At 36.3% G+C, this 27736-nt stretch overlaps 1 long non-coding RNA gene across 2 annotated transcripts in view; it reads right to left on the reverse strand.

Moving 5' to 3' along the window:
• Window positions 1–27736, reverse strand: part of LOC101749434 — a 71374-nt gene that overhangs the window by 6141 nt on the left and 37497 nt on the right. Inside the window, exons 3-4 of one of the 2 annotated variants that reach the window (XR_001465560.4) lie at window positions 13384–27064; window positions 581–700 (exon numbers count right to left, since the gene is read on the reverse strand). This is a non-coding gene — a long non-coding RNA (uncharacterized LOC101749434). Of the gene's footprint in view, window positions 1–580; window positions 27065–27736 lie in introns of both variants that reach the window. The other variant, XR_005848205.2, reaches the window with a different exon arrangement.

Below are 27736 nucleotides of genomic sequence, written 5' to 3' on the forward strand. Positions count from 1 at the left end.
GGCTTTGGTATCTCTTGGGCTTCCAGAACCACATTGTCTCAGATGAACTGAGATCCTCAGCATTTCAGGGAGAAGGCAGATGAAAGTGGTGTGTTTCTAAGAAGCTGTTGAGCCTCCCATCTGTTCTGTTGACACTGGTTTGGAATGGAAAAGGGTTTGGATAGGACTTCAGTATGTTGTACACTGTATGTTTGGTCCTTGTCATGTGACTTATGGAGGGGGTTGAACCTCATCATTCCTGTTGCATGGACATATGTTTCTGAATTAGAAAACTGATTTCTTATTGTCTCCCACCAAAACATTATAAACTTGTTTTCCTGTTTCAGTTTCCTACCTTCCTTGACTGTTTGTGTTTTTTTGTTTTTTTTTTTTTTTATATGCTTTGTGTTGTGCTTTAAGAGGACTGGTCAAAGTCTCAAGCTGTGTTGTTGTTTTTTCTCCTACACCTTGTTCCTTTCCATCACTTCTTGTGTCTGAAACAACTAGCCAAAAACACTTGAAAAAAATTAAGTTAATCTCCTTTTGACAAACAACTCCCTGTTCTGCTTTGCCAGGTGATTGATTGATTGGTTAATGGTACCTTTGGCCTGGCTGTTTTTTCTGCAGAGCTGCCAGTTACTTTGTGTGGTGCTTCCACATGAATGAGTGATCGTTAGGGACTTGCAGACGTCTCCTGTTCGCCTTCAGTCTCTTTCTGCTTCTGCACAGATGAAGATACCCAGTTAGATAAAACCTTCGATCAGTTTGATGTTTGGAGTCTGACACATACAACAACAGTGCAGCATTAAAGAGAATTCATCAAGTTAAAACATATCTCAAATCATTACAGGACTGCAGTTATCTGCACTTGGCTATTATTAGGTTGTTCTTAAGTGCAAGTCTCTCAGCTACAGAATCCATTGAATTTTTGTCTCAAGTAAGGTTTTGGGGCATGTTGCTGTGGTATGTTAGCTTACTAGTAGGCCAAAATGGAGGATGAGACATTCATCACAGGAAGGTGAGAAACTGCACATTGTAATGATGCAGCCAAATTTTTTCTTCAAAGTTCTGTCTGCCTACTGGTCTTGGCAATTCCCTGATTTGCAGTTCTTTTCTGAGAATTTTGAATGTGAACATCTAAATGTAATCTAAATTCTCAAGTTAAAAAAATAATAATAATAAAAAAAAAACTGCCTAATTCCCAATCGTTTCCTAAGACTGGTCTTGGAGCTGAGGGATTTTCAATGTTGAAATCTTTTTTTGTTTGCTGTTTTGGGTATTTCTACTATGGACTAAACAGAGGTATCAGTATCTTTTGCTCCTTTCCTGGGAAATACATTGGGAAGTCAAGGAAACCTTTCAATAATGAAAGAGTTTTGCTTTGAAGCCTAGTTTCAGATGACTTGCTCCAACAGATGAAGGGAAAGAAGACAAGAAAATAACTATAACATCACTTTGGAAAATTGCTAGTCTGTATTCCACTTTTGTAAAGTGGTTTGTCAAAATGATCCATACAGAATGAAGCCTAGACAAGAACTCAGTTATATCTTGCATCAGTGACTGCACATCTGAGTAGTCCTTTGACACTGGTTTTCCCCTTAGTTTTCTTTCTTTTTTTTTTTAAACCTGGGAGAGCCCTACAAACCAGGGTAAATATCTTTGGTGGAGATACAGACTAGTCAGTAGATCCAAAGGTAATAACCTAGAAAATATTATGGGATTGTTTAATCAGTTTGCAGCCAAATCGGACAACTTGTTAACAAGTACTAGGAGAGTATTGTTTGGGGCAGGAATTTCCAAGCATACTTTTGAGACAATTCAGGTTGTCATCCTCAATCACTTTACAGATATTACATTCTATTACCCAGCTTAGCATATCTGGCTTCTTTTACAGTGAATAGTCAATTAAATCCATTTACATCCACCATGATCCTCAGGGCATATGGCAACTCACTAGAAATAAATTAAAAACAAACAAAAAAACAGCCCTGTTTATTTATTTCCAGCTCAGCTTCTGGCTTTGCAGGGCAGAGTTTCTAAACGTTCATCGGTAGAGATTAATCTCGTATCCCTCTCAAAAATAACTACATAGTGCATAGTTTTCCTTGTTTGTCAGGAGCTCTCCTTTTATTCTTTTATCTCTCCTTTTATTGTTATGTGGATGATGTGTAGATGGTCATTCTGTCACCTTTAGATCCTACGGTGGAGAGTTTTGATGTGGTGGTAAATATAGTCCTTAACCTGCAAGACACTTTGACAAATGCATCCACTTCTTGAAAGAAATTAATAACAAATTGACTCTGTTTACATAGATTTTTATTTTTACAGTCCTCAGACATTTGAGGATTTCAATGGAGAAACCTAAAAGAGAGTTAAGGTTGCACAAAGTCATAAGAAAAGCCAGTTTAAATCTTGATGTTTTCCAATTGTATGTGACTGAAGGTCAGGCACTGCAATTTTTAATTTTACAACTACAAACACCAAGTTTGGATTAGGGTAACTCATTTATTTCTCTTCAGCTAAGATGTGAACAAATGTATTTATGACACTAAAACATTTGCATTATTACAGGATTTCAATGAACATGAATAAATTCCTAACCTAGAAAAGCTATAATGAATTGTACTCAGTCATGAACAAATAATTTTTGCAATATTTCTAAGCTTGGATTGTCTGTTTGCCCCTGTGTTCTTGTAAACTCATATGTCAGGTGAGTCACCCAGTTCAAAGCCACAAAGACATAGAAAAAATAAAGTGTATTTGCTGTCAGTTTTCTCTATTGGAACTACAGAAGTAGTTGTAATTGATTTTTTTTTTACTTTTTTTTTTTTAAATGACCCTTCATTTGCTTGGGCAACCAAAATTGTTGTTAAACCATCTTCAGTGGTCTCCTTACTGATAGCTGGTTTGTGGCAGATAAAGCTGAGTAATCAGCAGACTGTGGTGAAAACTGAAACCATGTACCTGACACAGTCCAGTTTTGAACTGTCACTTGTGGTACATGTGGATTTGTTACGAAAGCTTCAGTATTTTGAATATTTTTTGTATTTCTGTTAGGATCGTGAGCAAAAAAAATTGCTGAAACCCATTTGCTCCTAGGGAAAGTGTATTTCTTTCCTGAATTCACAGAATTGGATTTAGTGGCATCCCTATTTCCAATTGTCCTGGGAACTTTTCCTTTCCTTGGTAGCTTTGGTAATTTCACGTCTTGTATTAAATATTTCCCCTATAATGAGTCATAGTTTTCTAATGTTTGAAAGAAGTGACATGGAGGGGGAAAAAAAAGTGTAACTTTCATCTGATATTGTGTCTTTGTTGCTGAAACACAAAGAGACAAGAAATAATAGAAATGTGTCTATGTTTAGGTGCTAGGAAAAGAAAAATGACAGTGAGGCTTGATCAAACACCAGAACAATTTGTCCAGAAAACTTTTATGATCTCCACCTTTGGAAATATTCAGAACTCAACCGAGTAAGGACCTGACCAAGCTGACATAGGTTCTCTCTGCTCTGAGAGCAGTAGCAGAGTTGAATTTGGTCTCTTCCAACTTAAATCTTTCTACAGTTTAGAACCTGTTATATGAAAGACAGCAGCAAGATGTTGTTTATAATCATTAGAGTCCTCAAATTTTAGATTCAAGACCTGGGTATCTTTACTGGTATATAACTTGTACTGAATTCTGTACCATGCTGATTCTGAACATTCATGTTGCTACCTAAATGTCACAGACCTACGACAGTTTGTTCCTTGGAAAACTGCTGTTCATCTCGTGTACCCCTTAAACTTTGGGAACAACCATGACTAAGCTTGTGAGTTCTGTCTTGTTGATATATTAGGATTAGATTGTGCCTGCAAGCGGAACAGACAAGCTAAGTCTTCTTCCTTATGTTTCTTCTGAATGATTAATCAGAACTATATTTCATATACATGCTGAAGTACATTAACATTCAATTACTCTGTTAACTAATTTGAAAATTAGGGAATCTTTGGAAATCAAAACAGTGATAACCAAAAGAGCCTTTATGCTTACTTGTGACATGTACTGAATGAGTCAAAACTGGTCTTGGAGGGGTTCAGATATACTCAGTTATAATATACAGTTAGTAGATGATTCCTGCTGCAGACAGTAGTGGCAATGGCTCAGCAATTGAAGATGTAAACACAGGTAAACATCCCATTTGAAGCACATTTTTCCTTTTTTTTTCTTTCTCTGTAAGGTTTTTAAGTTCTTGAATTTTGCATGTTGGAAACATTCAATTAATTTTTATCTTCTTTGTGTAATGAAACAAGTAAGAAAGGCACGATGTGGAGAAATGAACAATATACCCACAATCATTTAGCTGGTCTCCCAGTCTTACAAAACTCCCTTTAGTACAGGAAGAACAAAGCAAGCATGAATATTGACCAATTGTTTTGACAGTCTGTTGTTTTCTATATTCCATTTTCCTCTATTACCATAAATTCTATGAAACAGTTACATATGATATATTAGCTGAAAGACCTACAGTCTGATGATACTAAAGATAAGGACTTCCCACACATTTCTAAAAATAAGGTACAGAGTTGCTGGAGCTTCAAGAAAAACAATTTCAGGCTCATTAGCATCATACATACCGTTACTAGTTCAGCCACTCTCATGGTAGGCCTAGAAATTAGTACACCAAGTATACACAGTAACAATTGAATGCTGCCATTTTCTCATGAGGCTCGATACTATCACGAGAAAACCAGAAGGAGCAGACCAAATGCATGGAAATCCTTCACAGGAAGAAGATATCAATCTTGCTAGGAGTAGTATACTTTCATCAAACAAAAGTGAGGGAGGGAAAAGGTAGGGGATGCAGTATCCCAGTGTAATAGCAGGTTGTGATCCTTGACTCCTAGTTATGCTTTCTGAGTTATTTTCTATTCAGGAATGACATATATGAGCCTGTTTTAGACAAAGCACTTATTCTGACCTGAACTTTATAGCATAACATGGAAGTAAAAGAATTTCAAGCAGCCAGGATCATCAGAAATCCGTACCATTCCTGGGGGGTAAGCCAATAATTCACAAGTCATCCTTGCACCAAATTTGGCTGGTTATGTAAAGGAGATGATGTGGCAGAATAATGTCTTTTTTTGCTACTGATTACATAAATCATATTCAGTCAGCTGCTTAACTAAACCAATGACTAAACAGCATAGGACATCATAACACACTGTTGCAGGAAAGTAGGACTCTATCATGCCTCACTGGCTCCAACTTCCTGCCCTCCACCTCCTTTTTTTCATTGAAGAACTCTGCTTCTTAGCAAAATTCTTTCAAGATTGAATCTACTTCATACCTTCTATCTTTCACAGATATCTATAACTTATACAAATAATATAAAAATATTAACATGATAAAGTTATACAGTATGTGCATTATATAAACCATATATATTATGTGTATTACTACATTTCACTGTGTGTTGTTTACTAAAAATGCCATTCTTTGTTTATTTTTTTCCCTGACTCTGAACTATCTCCTGGCTGAGTTCCTTTGTTCCTTGTTTTTCATTAAATGGCTTAGTCTTCCAAAGACAATTGTTCCACTAGGAAGATAAGGTGAAAAGGTAACTGAAATAACACAATATGTCATCAAAATAAAATGTGGTACAATTTTAGTTTGTTACTGAGGGAGTTCCATTTTTATATAATTTCCTCTTTCCCCAAAAGATAAACTACCGAGTTTTATACTTCTGGTCAGAAATTTTCAGTTATATAATGTATTGGTATGTATGTGCTGTTCAACAAAACAAAAGTAAAATTTACTCCCTACAGATAACAGACCATTATCTTTAAAACTTTGATAACTTCTAGATTCCTGATATTGTGGAGATAAAAGCTCGTATTCTTTCTCAAGAAAAAATAGATGGAGTCTCTACCAGAAGATGCAGAGCTTTCTTACATTATGAAAACTTAAAAATTGTACCTGTGTCTGTACTTTTGTTGCATCTATGTGGTACTTAGTACATTTATGAAAGCTTTGTAATGACCAGTTTATTTGGTTGATGAACTTGGGAAATACTTTTCACACAAGAGGCGCTCACCAGTAGCTACTACTGCTGCTACAAATCCATTCTGCATAGCTGCCACAATGAGGGTTTGAAAGTCTGTTGCTTTTGACTGTAAAGTTACAGGACAAATTAGTAGTCTTTCTGCCAAGAACTCATACTTGAGCTGAGATAAACTGAATTAATAAATGTAGTAAATAACAGGAAACAGAAGGAGATGAACATGAGGCAATCTAAGGTGCTTTCTTCTATCAGGTGTTCAGTAACTTCTCTCAGGCTTTCTAGAAAATGTCTTTATAGCCAAAAGAAGAAAGCTAATTAACCAAACTCAAATCCAGAAGGTATACTATGCTTTCTGCAGTGCAGAGTATTTTTTCAAGACTGAGTAATTGCATCTAGTTTCCTGGAGTGTTTTACAGAAAGACAAACTGATAGAGAAGCATAATTTCACAAAACACCACTCACCGTTCGAAGAGCTAGCTCTCAAAAGTCTCAGCAGATGTTGTATGAGATGCGGAGAAGAACTTTCATGTAAGCAAAATAATCAAAAAGGAGAAAAAAAAACTATGTAGCTTTCAAAGAAGAAATACCTAATATTCACTATTTTCCCAGAGTCATTACAGTCAGTCACCATAAAGTTTTTCAGTTTTGAATGACATTATGGTAGCTCAAAGCACTGCAAACCTTTAAACACCTTCCCAGGAGAAAATTTCATGTTTATTACGTTCTCAGTTGCCATGACAAGTACAAGCCTGGTCGTTTTCTGTCTGACTGTGGGCCCAGTCTTGTTGCATTCAGATCCTCATAAATTTGGGATAGCTCAGTTGAAGGTAAAGAAATTGTTTCAAAGGGGTACTGAAATAATTTAGAACAAACGTGGACTAAAATGAACAGATCACATCATACCTGTATTTTATATGTAATATTTATGCAGGCCTTCACTTAGTGAACAGTGAATAAAACCACCTTTTTAGTATATTGGTTAAGTAGTAATTAGATTTTGCATAATGCTCTGTCCATTGATATTAAATATAATTTGTGTCAGTAGCAACTGTTCTCCTTGCTGTCGTGCCCTGTGCTGCTGTGATGATGATTATCAACTCAAGGAAAGAGCCAGTCCTCCTCTCTCATTTAGGAGATTTCATCCACCATATGAAATTGGATTTCATCTAAACCACACTGAAGTCCATTGCAAGAACTCCTGTGGCTTTCACTAAGCTTTAGATCAGTCTCTGAACAGGTCAGGGTTCTTGTGGAAAATAATATCATGAGACATTGTAATTATGCCTGAATATATACTATCGGTGTGTAAGAGGTATCTCTGAAGGAATCACAAACTCTCTGAACAGCTGAGGTCAGAAGGGAGATCATCTAGTCCACCCCCACTGCTCAGAGCAGGGTCAATTAGAGCATGTTTCCCCAGGGCCATGCAGGAACATAACTCTAACGTTATTTCTTTAGTTTTAAATGACTGGCTTTCCCAGTGTAATGCTCTGTTACATAAAAGTCTGTGTTATATTTCACTCTATAATTATGGGATCATTTGCCGATCTTTTATGGCCTCTTATCAAGAGAGTGAAATCCTGTTGTGCATTTTACATTTAGTATCATTTTTTTTTTCACTGAGTAGGGCATCAGAATTTGGAGTTTTAATGCAATCTTGGAAATTATTGTAATGTGCGAAACTAATTCTGACCTTTTTAAGGTTCTGTATTTTGATTGCAAAGCACTCCACTTCTTTAGCATGAGTCACTAAGACTGCAATCAATGGAGAAAAGAATTAAACAGAACCAAAGTAAAATCGATGGTTTGGAACATAGGCATATCTTTTGGAATGGTAGGTAGAGAGACCCCTAAAGCTTGTCAAGAGGTATTCCAGAAATGCTGCATTCTAAGCCACTTTGCTGTCAGATAGTGCCATCAAGCCTTGGCCAGAGGATGATGGACATCCAATGAGGTTTCTATACTGATAATACTCAATTGTCCCACTTATTTCAACAAAATTGCTTCCCCAAATTGTTGCGTTCATAACCATTTACAGAGCTGCTTCAGTGAATCTTTTTCCCGTTTCCATAGATGCTTGTTAGCTGACATCCTGCAACATTCATGTTCTCATGAATCTGCTTATTTTTTAGATTGAGAGCTATGTGGCAATTAGCTGACAGGAAGACTAATTACAAATTATTGATGGATGCTGTTGATGTGTACCTGAAAGTGATTGTTGATAAGAGTTATATTTTAATTAAAATTACTGCCCTCATAGCTATATATTAATGTCACTAGTTGAATATAAAACTCAGTTCCAAAAAATTGAAGGCCACATCTTGAGTGCTATCTACTCTGTATGTAGGGTTCAGATTAAGTCCAGAAGGTATTTTGTACTACCTACGTTTCAATACTGTCTAACCCTACAGGCATCTCCTTCAGCTCAAAAAATATCACTAATCTCCCACCAAGAGATCAGCACAAGAATCAAAAGGGGGTTTGTGCAGCAGTTCAGCCTGAACACAATTGTCAGGCCATGAACATGGGTGGTATGTACTGGTATTCCCAGTCCTGCAAGAGCCCTTCATGCTGGACATGGAATGTTGCGAAGACGGAAATATGTGGAACGTGGAACTTGGCACAGTATATCTCTGCCACTTTAACAAGGGTATTCTCCTTGGATCAAGAAAATAAAGAGTGCCAATCAAGCTAGGATTTTAAGGATAGTCCTAATCTTAACTTTCATCTATTTCCTTATAAAAAGTCAGAGTGACATGTTCCATTTGAGTGTTTCTCCTATTCCATTGGTCCGACGAAGTCTGTAGCTAGAGTGCTTCATTGGTTTTCACAACCTGTGAAATAACTGTAGTGTCTTCTGTGAGGAGAATATATTCCTGTATGCTAGAATTAAAAATTTAAATGCACATTTCAATTTTAGTTTCCAACAAGAATGTTATTGAATTTTTTATATATATACACATATATATATATATATTTCCAAATAGATACAATAAATATAAGTTTCCAAATAGAAAAATCTGATTTTTATACTAAAGATTAGAACATATCAGTTGGAACTGTGCCGAATGAAGAAGTATCTATGTTTTAGAAAGGGAGCTCATGAAACTGCTTTCTGGTTTGGGTGATTTGAGTGCCTTATATTACTGAAACATTTCTTAATCTCTTACATTACCAAAACTTTTGTGGTGTGAAGAAGAATAAATACACTGGCAAAGAAAAGTGACTGAGAGTGACCTGAAAGTACTGAGTGACAAAGCCTTTCTGATCTTATTTGAAATGATGTTTCAGACTTCACAGCTTACACTGAGTCTCTGTTATCAATCAGTGACCTTGTTAGTAATCTCATTGGGCAGAGTAATTAATGGCACTGTTTTGCATAGATCTGGGGGATGAGTAGGAAGCAGATATAATTAAACTATTGTAAAGTCTCAATTTTGAACTATCACTTCTAAAAGATGTTCATCAATATGTGAGTTTTATCAAAGCTAGCAAATATGCATGGATTTATCTTGCATAAGTTAATTTATGGAGCACAGTCCCAAAGACAGCTCTGTATCAGATGCTGCTTTTCGATGCAAACACTAATTGATGAGCAACATTTCCTACAGCCTTTATCTCACAGGGCAGAATGAAAACTAACTTGCCTACCCGTGTTTTCCCCGTCTGTATTTCAATAGGTGCCACCACATTGGTTGGTACAAATATCAGCTTCTAAGCCTCATGAATCTGCATCCCTAGCTGTGTGAATACAATGCTCTAGGCCTGGCGTGTCCAACCTATGGCCCATGAGCCACATGTGGCCCTGGAGAGATTGCAAATTTTTAACATTATTTTGTGATTATAGCAATATTCTTTATGAGTTGATTGTGTACAGCTTGAGTGTGGACTGGGTAGGCTACATCAGAACACTGTGTAGGGGAGGGGTAGTACGCTCCTAAGTCTGCCTCTCAAGCCATCATATGCACTCAGTCAAATCGAAACCCTTGAGTGTTACACGTTACCTGCACTTGAGCCACTGGCAGAGTAAAATGCAGTGATTACAAATAATAGTACTTAAACCTACCTACACATGCATGTACCTGTGAAGACACGAGTTTTTTGTTACTAAGTACACATGAAAGCTTTCTTATTTAATGATTAAACTTGGGCTTCTGCTATTTCATAAAATAATTTAATAAGCTAACAGTTCACAATAGACAAATTTTGTAATTTTCAACATCTCAAAAGGCTCATAAAAAGTATAAAGTAATTTGCAACATGTTTTTAACTAGTTCTGTGATGTGTTTTTGATTCATGTTTCACAAAAACAAGGTTAGGTCTCCCAACAGTTTAATCTTTTTACTGCCCTCTTTTTCTGATGTTGTAGTAAAAAATACATTAAAAAAATAAGTTTTGTTACTGCTATACATTAACTGTATTACATAGCTTATATGCAGCTCAAGACATTTCTCTTTACTCAGTGTGGCCAAAATGTTGGATACTCTTGCTCTAGGCCATCCCTTCAATGAGGCAGATTTTAAGAGTAAATACTACTGTTGTGAGGAGTGTCTACTTCCTGATTCAAGCTGTTGTTTCTTGGAAGTAATCTGTAAGCAGGTCAATAGTCTTACCTCAGCAGAAAAGGTGGTTTAATTTGAATGACTTGCTCTAGCTCTTACTTTTAAAATAATTGAGTTTATTTTCAGATTGTTCTCCTGCTGTATGTTGGGCTACAGGTATAAGCTGTGTACTGGGTAGAAAATTACAAAATTCCTTCCATGTTTTGAAAGTATACAGGCTTTGCAGTCTGCATAGCAACAGAATGGAATCTATGTAAGTTTCTAGGAGAGATAATCTGCATTCAAAAGAAATATGATTTACAAACATATGTACTAAAACCTGCCCACAGCATAGGTAGTGTTAGTATTCCTATTCCAAATCACTGGCTTCAGGGGCTTCAGTATTTTATGCCAAACACTGTGTTTATCAGTACGATTGTATCTTGCCTGATGGCAGAGGGATAATCAAATGAGGATTTTTACAGCAAGCAGTAAGGAGAAAATAAAAAATGAAAAGAAAAAAAAGATAGAGATATTAAGCTCCTTAGTGAGAGCCAGAATTGGCTGGTATCCCTACCTGGCTGCTTCTAAGCTTGCAGTGCTTAATCTTTACAGTCCTAAGGCTAGGATCGAGCATTCAAAGCAACTGACCTAGAAAACACGAAAGAAGCTGAAGCAGTTTGTAAGTGCTGGGAGGGAATCTCAGGCATACAAACAGCCAGAAAGTGCTGCAAGGAGATCGCTTTCTCACCGCCCATAGGATGAATGAAGTTCATCAAAGCTGGCAAAGAATGGAGAAATTTCAGGCAAAATGTGATAAAAGTGGCCCGTGGCTCCTGCATGAGGAAATAATGTTGTTTTTGTTTTTTTTATCTAAATAGATGGGAAAGTCACAAACTGTGTTTGCTGAAGAATACAATACAGAAAAGAGTAAATTTACTTATGGTAGTAACCATAGTACATACCTTTTTGATTAACTCAGCACCTTGTGAAGTTACCAATATAGTAGTTAGTTCCTTTGCAGCCACTTGATTGTTCTAGATGCTCTGCAATCTAGTCCCTCTAAGCTTTTCCATTATGATGCACAGGCAGTACTTTCTACAGCAGAGCTCTCAGACAAAAGTCCTGGCTTTGGAGCAATTCACGGATGAGGAAAGTGGTGCATACAGCCAAGGTGTACTTATAAAAGAATTGCCTATATTTAATCACAAATCTGGGATGTAGAATCATAGAATGGTTTGAGTTGGAAAGGACCTTCAAGATCACCTAGTTCCAACCCCCTGCTATAGGCAGGGACACCTTTCTCTAGACCGTGTTGCTCTAAGTCCCCTCCAACCTGGCCTCAAATGCCTCCAGGTAGGGGAACAACATGCTGCGCTTAAACAATGTTTTCCAGCATGCAGTGAAACTGAGAAATGTTGGCCATACTGGACAAAGGGATATGATACAACTCCAAAAATTCTACATGCCCCCAGTGTTTTATACTGTTTTATCAAGTAGTATGGGGCTGCAGACTTTTCATCAACAAATTAACCATGTGATAAAATTAGAGAAAACTCCAGAGCTGCCAGGGAAACCTTTCAAGGAGCCAGATGTCACTAGGAGTGTTACTGTCACTATTTAGCTGCTGTGTTATGGAGCTACTACCAAATATGCAAAGGAATAGGTTAGCATATTGTCTTACTTTTCTTAAGGTAGCAGTCTCTACATCAATCTACTGCATTTCTATCTCTAGTCTTTAGTGTCTTTGAAATTTTTTTTTCAAGCTGAAACATGCATACATGCAAGGTGGTGATGTTGCTCTAACATGAAAAAGAAAATATGTATTATTGAGCACATCTGCTGCATATTCTTAGCTTTTAGTGCCATAGTTTGAAATGAAACTTTCTATCTTGAATGTGTTCACATTTCATGGCTTAGTAACTTTTAATTATCCATGAAGGTGAAGTGAATAGACCTTGAAGCTCTTAGGGGTGTGAGGCTCAACTACAGCTTTCTGGCCAAGATCAGGGCACTCAGAAGCAACCAAAATCACAGCATCAGTGTCCAGAGAATTTGTATTTCATTTGTTGTCCATTTTAATCAATCACAAGGCAACATAAATCAATTTTGGAAAGTACTAATTTATTTTTTAATCAAAGTTTCCTCATTCCCACGTAGTACTATTAATTCCCAAGTAGTAATACTGCTTATCCCTATTATTCAACTGTTATCTTTCAATCTTGTACTGTAGATAACTTCATATTTCTTTCACTTACAAAGCAGTTCTATCCTAAACATTAATTGGAGAAAGGCTTAGGCTGATCTATTGCTATAGTGTTTGATATGTCAGTCCTGTCCTTAGACCTTAGAAAGATTTTCTGCTTTCAGTGCATGGAAGAGTTAGACTTAGGAGGCAATGCAATGGATGCCTCTGTACTATCTGTTAGACACATGCCTCAGTCCATTCTGAATCCTCTGTATTTTTATGACTCCCCACAATGTTTTCTTCAGAGATGCTGTTCAGGTGTGGGATGAGGGCTACCACGCTCTGTGAGATACTAGGTGCCCTGAGTGAGATGGCGCAGCTTCTGAGTAGGACCTAGTTGCTTCCTAGAGCATCTCAGGACATACCTCCTCATCTCCCTCTTTCCCACAATCATTGTGCTTTCTTGCTTCATATTTAGCTTAACTCTCCAAAGCCTTTCTCTAATGAATGTTTAGGAAAGAATGGAGCAATCAGCAGAGGTGAAGGCAGGAGTGTCATGAATATGTAAAGAAAATGAGATGAAAATTGGAAGTTCATAGAGGACCACAGGGAGTTCTGGTGGTACATGGCTTACCTTTCAAGATCCCAGGGCACATCACCTGAACCATCACTCTCTCTGTCTTTTGGATCTGCATGATGAATTTTTAAATGTTGTTACACTGACAGATTTTGTTATGAAAATCTATAGTTTTCCACTTGTAACAAATTGCTGGAGAAACAAACCCAGGACATAAGTCATTTTTCCTTCCTTCCTTTTTCCTCTTCCTTCCTTTTTCTCTTTTTCCCATTAATGGGATGTTATCACTTCTCTCATCATTGATGGAGCCTGAGAAAATGTCCTCCAGTATTTTCCCGAGGCTGTTTTGTACTTCTTTGCTTCAAATGCAATCACAGAATTATGGAGTCATAGAATCCTTAGAGTTGGAAGGGTCCTTTAAAGGTCTTCTAGTCCAACTCCCCTGCAGTGAACAGGGGCATGCACAGTTAAATCAGGTTGCTCAGGGCTTCATCCAGCCTTGCCTTTAAAGTCTTCATTTTGGGTTTCTTTGTTCATTGTTTCTTTGTTTGTTTGTTTTTGGGTGTGTTTTTCATTTCTCCAGTGCCCTTCACCACTAAAATACAAAGTTCCTAGATTCAAAGGTTCCTTGATTCTTAAGAGAGAGAGAAAGAATTTGTAATGTCCAAATCACTGTATTTTTCTACCTGTACAACGTGTTGGCTGTCTCTAAGGTTTTCAGTACCATGATTTTAAGGGCCTGCGGTATTAGCATCTGTAGGTCCTTTCCTCCCTGTTTCTAGATCTGTGTTGAAGAAAACATGGAGATGTATTTCTGTTGGCTTGTCAGGAACATCCTTTTAAATTTAAAAGAAAGAAATCCAGGACCTGTGTGAGCTTTAAATGAAAATAGAATGTAATATGTTTTTAATGCTTGCAAAATAAACATAGATATTTTCAAATAAGGGAAGAAAAAATAGTAATTTTGATTCATCTGCTTCTTAAACTGATATAATTTCTGTTGGCCTCATATGGAGGGAAAGAATAAGAGATTAATTCCCTGGGAATAAAGGAAAATAAGCATAAGGATAAACACAGATACATCAATAGAAATTCGTAACTCCCTCTACCATAAATATTATTTATTTAGTTTTTCTTCTTCTTTGCTTGGGGCTTCATGTGGCTATATTTTATATTTCACTTCCTTCTTTACGAAGATTTTATCACTTTTCTATATACTATTCAGCATATGTTGTTTAATACTAGAATATTTTTGGATCAGCTAAGCATCAGTCAAATCCTATTATCTTAAAAGTCTATTCTGGAAAGATCACCTCTATCTAAGATTACTAAAATGAAAGCAAGAGCCCTTGCAAGTTAGACTCTCTTTTTCCAAAAGATTTCCATTTTTTTCTTCAGACCTGCCACTTTACTTGCTAGTTGCATTATGAAAAGCTGTGCTTATAGCAGACCTATTGTAGAATGAAAAGAGAAAATGCTTGGCTACAAGGCAGTAGCTAATTCACTATTCTTCAGGGACTGATATTCATCTATCCTTCAATAAAAGCTAATGGTTAAATAGACCCAATGCACTCAGCTAATCTTAGAAGAAGCTGATGGTCGGGGGGTTGGGATTCAAAGTTCATGCTGAAGTACTATTCCTGAAAACAAAGATATTCTTACATTTGCCATAGAAAAAGATGACAATGTCACCAAAAAAAAAAAAAAAAAAAAAAAAAATCAAATGGCTTTCAATCTCAAATACATGGTTTTATGAAAAGCACGTACTGCATCTGAAAGTTTAGATTTTATTAATTTTTTAAAATGTATTATATATTTTTTTCTTTTTAATGGATATGAGTATTTAAACAAAGGGATTAGATTTTAAATAACCTTCTGACTAGTCTTTTGCTACTTGAATTCTGTCACCCATAAGAAGACACAATGAATTTTTTTGTGAAAAGAGATTTTTGCAAAACACTCCCAGAAGGAGGAGAAATGACAACACATTTCCCTCTGTATAACTACCATTCTAGTTAAAAGTACTGCTGTGCTGTGCATATCAAATAGTCCAGTGCGAGAAGGAAAGCTCATTTGAGAAATCAACAACAAAATAAAAAACAGCCCACAACTAACACAGCAAGCTATGCAAGGGCAGAGCAGATAAAAAAGGTTGTGATTTAAAATACAGTATAGAGAGAATATCACATGGCTTATGGACAGTTTCTGCAGCTATGTATAAATGTATATGTGTCACTGAGTCTTTAAACAGATAATATAAAATTTTTCTTTCTAGTTTAGCCATACAGTGTATGAACATGAAAACATTGATCTTAATGTGTAGATGCGTTACTTAACTGCAGGGCAGAGGTAGTTGGTCACAAAAGGCCAAAGATTCGTCCCCCTGAAAGCAGTGGCAAGGCTCTCCATGGTTTCACCATGCATAGAAATAAATAATAATTAGGAGAGGTGTTGAAACCAGTGGCCTGTGTTCAAATCTGGGGACACTCTCATAGTGCAAGTGATGACATAGCAGATATTGTAAAAAAAAAGTCACAGTTCTGAACACCAGAAAATCAGCAGCAGAACTGTTATGTTTTATCAGTGATAAGGTTGGATGCAGCACTTTTGAGAGGGCTTGAAGATCTGTGTCTTTAAAAAAACTCAGTACTACACGTTTTTTTTTTTCTCTTTCTACATGTTCTCCCTTATTTATCAGTTAGAGAAATATGCATACGTATGAATACACTTTATTTTGCAGGGTTCTGTGCATTTTTTTTCAGTGGCTGTAGAACAAGTGAAGGCAATGACAGAGCCTTTATTTAAGAAATAGGCACTAGAGGAAAAGATATCAAAAAGGAATTGACTCACCCCTCCCGGTAACAGTGTGGAGAGAGGGATGAGCTGAGGAAAGTGAGCCTCCTCCGTTTGTACCATCGCACCGCTGGAGAGAGGGGCAGGAGCAAAAGGGGGACCCGCGCAGACTCAAACTGCACAGGAAGTATTGCAGAGACAGAAGGGGTGGCTCCAGACCCCGCTCCAGATACCCACACACTCATGTAGCCCATCCATTGGTTCAGGCTGTGACCCTGGTATTCCACTACAGTGTTCATACACAAATTCCTCCTTTAAGTAATATTTGCCAATAAAGCATTACCTTTCTGTCAGAGGCCAGACTGTAACACTCTTGTAAACCAGAGAAGCACTGCAATGCTACAGTCTATGGCTCTTACTTTCCTTCAATATGCATCAATGGAAAAGTTTTCAGGCCAACTTCATACTTGCAAGAGCATGAAAAAAAAAATTGCCTTAAAAATTGTATTGAACTGTCTGTGAGTACAGAAATGGTTCACTCAGTAAATCTCCCACATATTTTTTGTGAGGGTCTCTTGTTACTCTGGAATCGATACCACAGTAATTTTCCTGTGCAAAATACTGGAGATTCCAACTATATGGTGTTGGAGATATACTTGAGATAGTGCATCAGACCAATGGAGGTCTTAGAGATGGTTGAAGGGCAGCAATTTTAATGAGCTATGCATCAGCTTTAAGATTATTAAGTAAACTCTTGGTAGGTGGATCATATATGAAAATGTAAGCGTATTTTGATATTTGTGATAACTGTTCTTTACACTACTGCCTTCATCTGAAAGCTGTGTCAGTTTAAAATAAAGGTCAAGACTCATTAACACAGTAATTTGAGCAAGATTTATTTTACATTGTTTGATATTCAAATTAACTATGAAATAAATGTATTTTTTTAAATCTTATCCTCACAAACACGTCAAACATAGTTAGGAACTTCATGAAATTGATTCAGGGAAAAATTTCCCACCACATTTTCGCAGTGTTACAGGATGGTTTTTGTTCAGTTTGAGAAGTTTGAGAAAAGTAGCCTTAGTTGAGTAGCTCAGAGAGTAGGGAACCTCACAGAGTTCAGACACCCAGCCGGAAGTATGGTTCATCTACTTCACAGTTAACACAGTGGATAGGATATGTTTTTTTCTACTACCATTGCCCAAGTAAACCCAAGCAACTATAGTAGTACAGTGGTGGAGTACCTGCACAATCTCAGTGCTGGTTGTTTAAGATGGGGAATTGTTGTTTAACTGCATTTACATTCTTGATGCTCTCAGATCAGAGAGGTTGTTAGATCTGGAAGTGAAGATGATGAATTCATGTCATCCTATCTTACAAATACTGCCATTGTAGTCAGACACATTTCTAATCCTATCGTCACAAAGTTTATTTCTTTCTCATTGCACATTAGTTTTCAATTAGGTGTTCATTACACGATAATATTCCATTCTTTTATAGCTTTCTTAATGAGTCTTGTTCCAACAAAGGCTTTAGTAATGAAAATACCTGTACCCCTAGAGTGGTAAATATGGAGAACGTAGTTCTCTAATTCCACCTGCTAAAAACGCTTTGTCTTTCAGATTTTCCAACAAGAGAGATTTTAAAGTTGTCAGAAGTGGAGAATCTTGCCTTCTGTTTGTTAACATTCAGAAGGTCAATTCCTTTGAATCTGCTTGTGAGACAGACTTGTTTAAAGAGTAATCACCAAGGGCTGTGATTGATCTATATCACAGTTAGCAATTTCTGAGTACGTGCCATTTCATTTTCTCAGGGTGTCATTTTTTGCTAAATTTAAACAACTCTGAAGAATTAAAATATTTGGAGGATTCTCTGACTCTATCTTCTCAATCAATTATACTGAGTGATTACAAGTGGAAAGACCTGGGCTGTTGAAATGTGCTGTTTTATAATGAAGAAATGCAGCTAAGGCATTTGATATGAGACAAAAGCTTCACAGTGCTCTTGAAAAGAAGAACCAGGAGTACAAAACAGTCAATATATGAGGAGAATACATGGTGGAAAAACTGTTTCTTTCCGTAAATACATATTGCATTTCTTTTTGCTTCTTCTGCTTCTGTAGAACTACCTCCTCTGCTTTTTAAATGTCATCCATATTTATCAGACTGCATGGTTCTTGACATTTAGGAATATTTTCTCGTCAAATTGTAACTGAAGCTTTGACAAAGGGTACTAATTATCAAGGGAGTGGATTTTTTTTTCCTTTCTCTTTCCTTTTTTTTTTTTTTATTTCTCTCTTTATTTCTTTCTTTTATTTTTATTTATTTATTTATTAAGGGGTAGTAGGCTATAGAGGAAGTGTAAATTATCAACCACTGCCAACGTTATGGTAGCAGTCATTCTTCCCTTACTGTTGCAACAGTGTTAAAACTAAGAAGTTAAATGTTTGCTAAAGCATGTATTAAAGGTAATGAGTGTTGAATGGCAGTAGATCTTAAATGACAGAGAAGTCATTAAGTTACCTACTTAAGCAAAAAGAGTTACCACCTGTTAGAAATACAAACAGTCCCAACTGAAGTAAATTTTATGAGTACTTTTAACTTAAGTGCTGAGTAACTATGCTCTCTACTCACCAATGGTGATTTCATGAAGTATAGGATACACAACTTGTATACTACAATATGGTGAATAAAAAATGAGAGCATAAAAATCTGCTTAAGAAAATATTCTGTTACTAAACAGAAAGCTGCATTGTTTTAAAAGTCTTACAAGTATACTGTGATGTTTATCAACAAAATTTATAGTATTGGAAATAATACATTTTCTAGTCCTCAGTAGCAGTAAAGCCATATTGGATCCTGATCAGAAACATGATGTTTGTTTTTCAGAAGTCCCTTTCATGATTCTCCAAATGAAGGGTATAGATATACAGCTAAAATCTACTCATCCATTTTCAGTTGCCTAGCAATGGCACAACTGCAAAGGAAAGAATGGTATGTTGTGTGTGATACATTTTTTTATTGTTATCAATAATCTTGTGTCCACACAGTTCTCCTTCATGATGATCTTGCCTGCCATCCCAAATAACTGATTTTATTTCCTTGACTTGTCAAACCCAGACTACTTAGTATGAAGTGAGATTTTTAACTAAGGAGGGAATGCAAGGCTTTCCCATTACAAAATCAATTTTAATTTAGTTTCAATATCAAAGTTTGCTTTGAATATATGCTCCTTGAATTCAGCTATGTTAATAGCAATGCTTAGGTCAGACTATCTGAATCAATTTTATAAAAATTCAAGACTAAGCACAACTTTTATGTTTTTGGCTCAGTCTTGTTTTAGTGTCATTAACTGAAAATTGGTTCACTTCCTTTACCAGCTTATCTAGCTATAGATTGTAAGTAAAGAATGAAGCCAGCCTTATGTGCACCCTCAGGAGAGAACAGTTCCAAGCAGTTACCTGTGACAGCAGAAAAGAAATATGGCCCTAAGTATTCCTAAGACTCAGCAGTTTCTACACAGCGAGGTCTGCCTCCTGTTGCCCCCTTCTATCCTACACATAATTCTTATTAATGTCCTCATATTGCACATTTTAAATCATCATATATTTATGAAGCAGGAGAAAAAGCAAACAAGTATGGAGCTGTCCCTTTAAAGAAAGCACAACAGACCAGATCAACGTGGCTTTTATATGATTTTCCAACGTATTTTCTTTCTTTAGAAGCAATCATGGTGCTGAGTTAAGGTAACGAAACAAACAATAAGAACAACTGCAAACTGAAACAACAACAACGCTGCTCTTTTTTTTTTTTTTTTTTTTCCCCCCACAAAACTAAAGCATTCTTGGCTATAGCATCCCTCTTCCAAATGACTGTCTACAAAAACTATTGAAGTAGGTTGGATTTACATCCTACAGCTCCATGTAAATTTAGTGTGCTTTTTCTCTTCTTGTTTTTTTTTTTTTTCTCCCTTAGCTTTAACTCAGAGAAACTCTCTAGCCTTCACTAGATCAATCTGAAATCTCTGTCCTGCCTTCTGACAACAAGATTTCTAATCTGACTCTCACTGTATACATATATTCTTATATATATATTCTTTTCCCTCTGGGAATTTTCCTACTCAAAAAAGTACTGAGAATGGCACTTCCACATTGAATTTATCATAATATCCTTATAAGATTTGGAGGGAGGCATGTGCTGGGCACTGGTTTTTCCAGCTTTTGAGTTTCAAGTTCTGCACAGTGTTTGGCAAAACAAATTGTGGTTCAGTACAGAATGAATGCTTCACTGATGTTGTACTTTTCCATTTCCCCTGTGGAATGGTGGAAATGATGATTTGATCCTTCTTTTCTCATAGAAAATGGCATCTTTCCTCTCCAATTTTTCTAGTAGCTAGAAATCTGAAGAACTGTTCTTTCTCTTCTCAGAAGTATTGCACTCTTTTAGAACTGCAGTATGTAAGAGAAATTTTCATGTCATTCATGAGAAAAAAAATGTAAGGAATTAACAAGTTTTGCACCATCATGTCAAGTCCTGAAAATCTACAACTTCCAACAGGATTTGGCTCATTTGTGTTGTTCATACGTGTATAGGTGGATCTGTTTTGAAGACCTGTTTTGTTCACTTCTGTTTTGAAGACTAAGATGGTAGTGAGGCTACTGAAGCTATGTAGATGAAAGGATTTACACGCTTGCCTGAATGGTAGACAGTTCCTGAGGGTTTCAAGAGGAAAACTTGCAACATCATATTCCACAGGCTCTCTCCTCCACTTACATTTGGGTTTCTATACTCTTTGTGCTGGAAAGGGGCATTCTTCTCTACAGATTAAGACATTGTTAAAATTTCAGTACTTCAGTAGGATCCTATTTTATTTACAACAGGTGCTGCTGTGAGCTGAGGAACAGTCCACTACTTCTCAAGATTGTGAAAGAGCTACACTGTACTAATTCTATGATATTACTCCCAAGTATGGTTGATATAGCTGAACTTCTATAAATGCTATAGTCATGAGGCATGTCAGGTAAGATAGACAACACTTCTGGTTTCCACATTCATCTACCTTTGAATACTTTTGCCCTGCATGTAGACCACAGAAATTTCATGATGTGAACAACCTTAGGGAAACATATGAAAGCCACTGAAGAATGGTGTAAATAGGAGAAAAGAGAGACATAAATAGGATTAAAATGTAGCAGACACCCTGAGATAAATTACTGCCTTGTACTTTAGTGTCATTTTCATTTTAAAGTAGTCCTTGTGAGGGAAAGCAAGAGTCATTTTCAATCTGGCACTTGAATACTGAATTAATGGAGAAATGGAAAACCTTGCTGTGGCTTCAGCAGAGATCCAAATATTTTTTCCAGAGACCTTTTCTGCTCCACATTTAAACAACATTTGTCTTAGAGATGCTTGAATCTATTTAAAGGTAAACTAAGATCTCATTTAGCCTTGTGATATTTTCAAGATTCACCAAGAAGCCGTGACAGTATGAAGAGATCAAAATTATTATACTCTAGTGAAAAACAGCTTTGGGAAAAATGAACTGGTAAACTGACATTAAAGCCAATGCTTCAATAAAATATACACCACTAGCACTTTGGCCTATCTACCATTCTTAAGGTGCTCCTGATCTCTTATTTGAAACTCATGAGAATGTTGAGGGAGGCTATGGAAATACTGAGGGAATTATCTGCATTAAACTGGGATCTGATAAATTATCTGCATTACACTGGGATCTGGTAAATAAAAGAAATTACCTTTTCGGGTAATTTATGTCCAAGGTTGAAGAAGGCCTCTGAGATTATTTAACTCAACTGTTCACCTACCATCACCATTTCCCCACTAAACCATGACTCTTTGTTCAACGTCTAAACATTTCTTGAACACCTCCAGGGATGATGACTCCACTACCTCCCTGGGCAGCCCATTCCAGCACCTGACCACTCTTTAGATGACATTTTTCTTAATATCCAATCTGAATCTTCCCCGGTGCAACTTGAGGTTGTTCTCTTTAGTTGTATTGCTACTTATGTGGGAGAAGAGGCCAACCCCACCTCATCACAACCTCCTTTCAAGCAGTTGTAAAGAGCAATAAGGTCTTCCTTGAGCCTCCTCTTCTCCAGTCCAAACAATCCCAGTTCCCTCATAAAGTTCATGAAAGAATTTGGTAAATTCATGGCCAAATATCCATAAACAGAAACTAAAGCAGGATACTCACACATATACCTTCTAGCATCACCCGCTGAATTATTTTGAGTTCTGGGAGACCACCAGTGGAAATGGTAGGGTTTGCATATTCTTCCTAAGTAATTTTACCTGTGCCAGACAGAATACTAGGCTAGATAGGCCATCCATCTGATGCAGTTGGTGTTTCTTACATTTGTACTCACATGTATATATGTGCTCTGACACAACTGAAGTGTACCTACAGCGTATTCTGTTGCAAGGTACAGACATATGTGGGTTTTTTTGTTTTGTTTTGTTTTGTTTTTTGTCGTTGTTTTTTTCTATCAGGTACATTATTGATCTAGATAAAAATATGTTTTTAAGAGAGCTCTGTATATAAGTTAAGGAGCGGAATTAATGCGCTGACATTTTACAAAGTGCCAATACAAGCTGTTGGACTTAACCTGCTGTCTAGGTTAGTCTAATTTGGCTTGGCTTTAAAGAGGCTGACTATTCAGAATAATCTGGGTTAAGTTGATTTTTGCACTAAGCAAACTAAATCCAAACTGCAAATCAATCTTTACTTTGTATATACAGAGAGTACGCTATCTGTTCCAATGTTTGTTACATGCTGAATCATTCCTCAGTGTGAATTCTAAGACAAAAATTCAAATAGAACTTTCTAGTCCCACTCCTATTGCCAGTGAGGGACTGCACATGACGGTTAATTTCTAAGGGTGCATCTTCAGTAACTTCAGATCTGCCTCCATTAGTAATGGCTTATTAATCTTTTCTGTTAAATTTATTGGGAATTTGGGCTATTCTGTAATACTTCAAACAAAGCAGTGCTGTCTTAGTAGCATCTAAGTAGTACCACTGGGAGTTTAGACAGTAACTTTTTCTATTCCTCTTCTTCTATCTGTTAAATGGAGACTGAAAGGCTTACAGAACTTAGTGTTATTAATGTTTGTACAGATCTCAGGTAAAAATACCATAAAAAGGCAAGATCTGGCTTTAATAAAAGTTCAGGGCTGTGTCTTATTTTATTTATTTCTTTTTGACCTTTGAAGGGGGTGAAATCTGAACTTTCTACTGTTCCTAAATGTAATTCCTGATGCTTATGACTTAGAACTTAAAGTCTCCCGTTTTAGCTGTAGTTATCATGAATTAGTGATGCAAATACATTATATTTGATGCCTTTAAATTGAGTATTTGACACTTTAAAACCACATTAACACTACTGGAGCACTAAGGCTACAATAACTCGATTTTAAAAGATTATTCCTGTGAAATCCTATGATAGTTTGTAATTCAAGAGCAACACTTTCTACCTTTGCATTCTTTATTCTCATTGTCTCTTTTCTTCAGTCACCAGAAGAATCATGTTACAAAAACAATGTAGTTAGGTAAGAGGTCCTGGATATGTATGTGGGTGTATGCAATACCCTGTACACTCTCACAGTTGAACAGTGATACAGCAGTTCCTAAACTAGGAAGTATCTTTCTAGAAGACATAGTCTTGTAATAAAATATGGTGTATTCTGTGGGCTGAGACTTCAGCAGATGTAATTTTTAATAACTGCAACCAGCTACATTTTTAGAATGCTATGTTGGTTGAAGATAAGCGGCTATCTGGCAGTGCAGAAGTTCAGTTCTCAATCAGGAGTTTGATAAGGAGAATGTTTATGCTTGTCAGATCTCTTTTAAAAAGTAATGGAATGATTACAGAAGAAACTTGTTTTCTGGGCTGAAAAGAGACTAGCAAATAATTTTAACTTCATAAGACAACTTCAATAAAGTTAGATGCATTACCATGATCATTTTCAAAAGACTGTTTAACATGACCATTTATATTATGACTAAAACAGATTTCAGGAAGGCAATACCAGATGTATAGATCTCTAATGGTAAAATCATATTCAACTACATAATATATAACAGATATATATTTTTTTATACAAAGAAATAAAGTTTGGAAACAATTCGTGTAAAATAATGAGATAACCATTTTGTTGAAAGCAAAGTATGGGTGCTCTATTTAAAAGAATGGATGGTTCTCATTACGATGCCTATTGTAGGAAAACTACAAGGTGATACTGCCTTCTGAAAGATTCCTCCACATAATGAATACTGCTCAAACTTCTAGTCAATCTATATGAAAAGTTACTTCTGGAGACTTCACTTGCATAAAAGTCACTGTATCTTGCCATTAGAATTCGTTGACAAATGTATTTAATTTATGTTCGGTGTAATTGAACTACTCCATCATTCCTTCCTGTTTGGACAGTTATGGCCACTTAGGAGTTTTACGTCACTTTTAACCTTGGATGATACCGGTTTTTCTTTTTGATGGTCCAGAACTAAGAAACTATAATTTCATTGTTCACTCAGCAGTTTTTTTTTGGTTTTTTTTTTTGTCCATTTATATTTTTCCCAATGTTGGATCAATATAAACTCCTTTAATAAAGATAATGGAAAATCTCCATGCTCTTAATTAATCCTCTCTTTCCTGTTTTATAAATATTTTTAAATCTTCCTATCATTTTTTCCATGCTGACATCTTCATTTTTTTTTTCTCTTACAGTCTGATATTTGGACCCTATCTTTTCATAACATTGATTATATAGATGCATCAATAAAACCTCTATCTATATATCTGCATATAATTCACCTATAAAGGTTCTAAAAGAGACATATTGCCAGTAAACATTTAGGCTTTTCCAATTGGCATCTTAGGATGTTCTTTGTCTTACAGGTTGATAGCATCATTTTGAGGGAGGCAAATATATAGAGTACTTCAGGCCTGGAAGAACCTCCAGCATAACACTAGTAAAGCTCAGGGATTTACTAGTGGTGATGAGCTGTCATCAGGTCTTAAAGGTCTTTATCTTAAAGATAGAAAAAGTAATAAGACAGACTGGACCATATGCATGGGAGGAAACGTCAATGGTATCAGATATATATACGAATATTTAAAAATATGTGGGGTTATTTCCCAATTACTAGTTCAAAGGAAAAAAAAAAGGGGCAAGGAAGATTAAAATTTTTGTTTGTTTGTTTGTTTTTTAACTAAAGGAAAATTAAAAAAATAAAAATAAAAAGGAAAAGGAAGAGAAAAACCCTGTACAGAGGAAGAAGCTTTTTCAATCAAAATATTTTTTTTATCTAGTGTTAGGCAGACAGCCTGCAGAAGATGACTACCCACTAGCATTCTAACTTCTCTCTTTAGACATATATCCAAGACTGCTCATTAGCATTCCCAAGCATGTACCAATTTGAAAATGTCTTCCTTTCAACTCAGCAATATGGAAACCCCAAAGTGCACTTTATTTGCCTAATACGTTCCTTCAAGATGTTCAAAATCAGTTGTGAGTCTTCTGGTTATATTCAAGTGAAATCCACTCAAAGGAAAAAAATTCTTTTTACTAAATAATGAAGGCAGAGAGTGCAAGAAAATATGGTGTTCTGGACTGAGCAGTGGCAAGAAACACATGGTATTCTCGTATGATTATATATGCAGCACTGTCATCTTAACAGCAAAGTGTTGTGGTTCTTATCAAATCTGATTACAGAATCACCAACAGATAATATTATTTTGCTTGCTAAAAGAAATATATTTTAAAATGCTCAAATGATCACTCAGTAAGTTGATCAGCCAAATTCACAATCAACCAAGAAGAGACCGATGAGTCCAATATTATTCAGAGCACAAAAATTTTCCTCCACGTTACTTATTGTATTGATATTGTTTTTATTTTCAGCTCCACAAGGAGACAAGGAAAACTCCCTCCATCCTCCACTCATAAACATTACCAGTGTACCTAGATTTGCACCTTGCTTGTTCTGCTGTGCTATGTTGAGATGCTATTTATTTCATCTTGCATTACATACTTCCCTGGAATTAGGAGTGAATGGATACCTAGTTACCAGCAAGTCAGTGATTTTCCTTTGATCGGAGAACACTCCCACTGTTAGTAGGCTGTGAAAGTTAACAAAATGTAAAGAACTGGATCAAAAAAAAGGTAAATACTGGTTAAAAAAAGTAAATACAAAAAATACTCTGTAATATGAGCATGTAAGCTGAAATTGTAATCAGGTGGGGTGTAAGTTGTGCTTTATAAGGCACAATCAAAGCACATCAGTAGCTAATTTGCCTTCATTTAACTGGTTAATGGCATTTTTTATAACACAGAAGAATTCATCCCCTTCCATCTCAGTTTCCTGTAAAACAGAGCAGCAATATTTATATACCTCCCAGGGCTATTGCAAGGATTCACTAATTAGATATAGATTTGTTTTCAAATGGGGTGACTCAACCACTGCTCAGTCTCTCCACTCTGCTCCAGCAGGGTCAGAGCTCAGGCATCCTGCTTCCTTGGGGGCTCTTTTCTGAGCTTTGGTGAAATGATAACAAGGGACTTTGAGAGCTTGCTTTCCTGTACTGCATGCCATATTTCAGGAGAATTACTAGATTATTTAGCAATAGCTTAATGATACAGAATAGGAAGGAACATTTTTAGAGCTGGCATCTTAGTTGTCTGTTCAACATGCACTGTGTGAGTACACACAGTACAAATCTCCTCAAAGGATCTACAGATGAAAGGAGCTTCCTTGTAGCTTTCTCAACTTTCTTTTTTTGGGAGTTCAGGATGTGGTTTTCATCCCAACTTGCATGTCCATGCTGTCTTCCAGCCTCTCAGAGACTTCTCTCAACTCCTCATGCGTTCTGCAACAACTCTTCAAGGGTAACGAGTTGCTACGCAGGAGACCCTGTACACCTGTAGAGTGCAAAAACAAGAAAAAGACCTCTGTATCCTCCATTGCTTGGAAGAGAGCAGAGGTAATCTCAGAGGAGATTTTCTGAGAAGATAATTTTAAATACTTAGACTCATTCTTTTCCAACAAATTTATTCTTATGCATCTCAGTTACTCACTGCAGTTTAATTAAACTCATGACAAACATTTCCCATTTTAGGGAGGGAAAAAAAAAAACAGTTTTCTCCACACACTAGCCATACGCAAATCTATTACTTCTGAAAGGTTGATACAAGTGGAAATAGTTCCTACGGTTTCAGAACTGCGCATTTGTACAGTTGTGAATCATTCCTGCCTTTAACACTTGACAGCATGTAAAGTAGATGTACTGTATTTTGCTCATATTCACTACATATCTGCTTCCTCCTTGACAATACAATTTTGGCTCCATAACAAATCACTGTTGCAAATCATCTTAAGAATTTTTGTCCCATAATTTACCCAAAGCTTTTTGACCTTGCTAACTGCAGTTTTTAGAGCAGAAGTTTAACATAAATGTCAGTCTTGCTGATATGGCCGTATTGTTGTCTCCCAAGAAGACAACTGAATAAGTTTAGACTACAGGAAGTGACAACTTCATCCAAGTTTCAAGAACCATCACTAATTTATTTTAATAATGGAAAGCAAAATGGCTT

This window comes from Gallus gallus, chromosome 1 (genome assembly GCF_016699485.2).
Source record: "Gallus gallus isolate bGalGal1 chromosome 1, bGalGal1.mat.broiler.GRCg7b, whole genome shotgun sequence".
Lineage (NCBI taxonomy): Eukaryota > Metazoa > Chordata > Aves > Galliformes > Phasianidae > Gallus > Gallus gallus.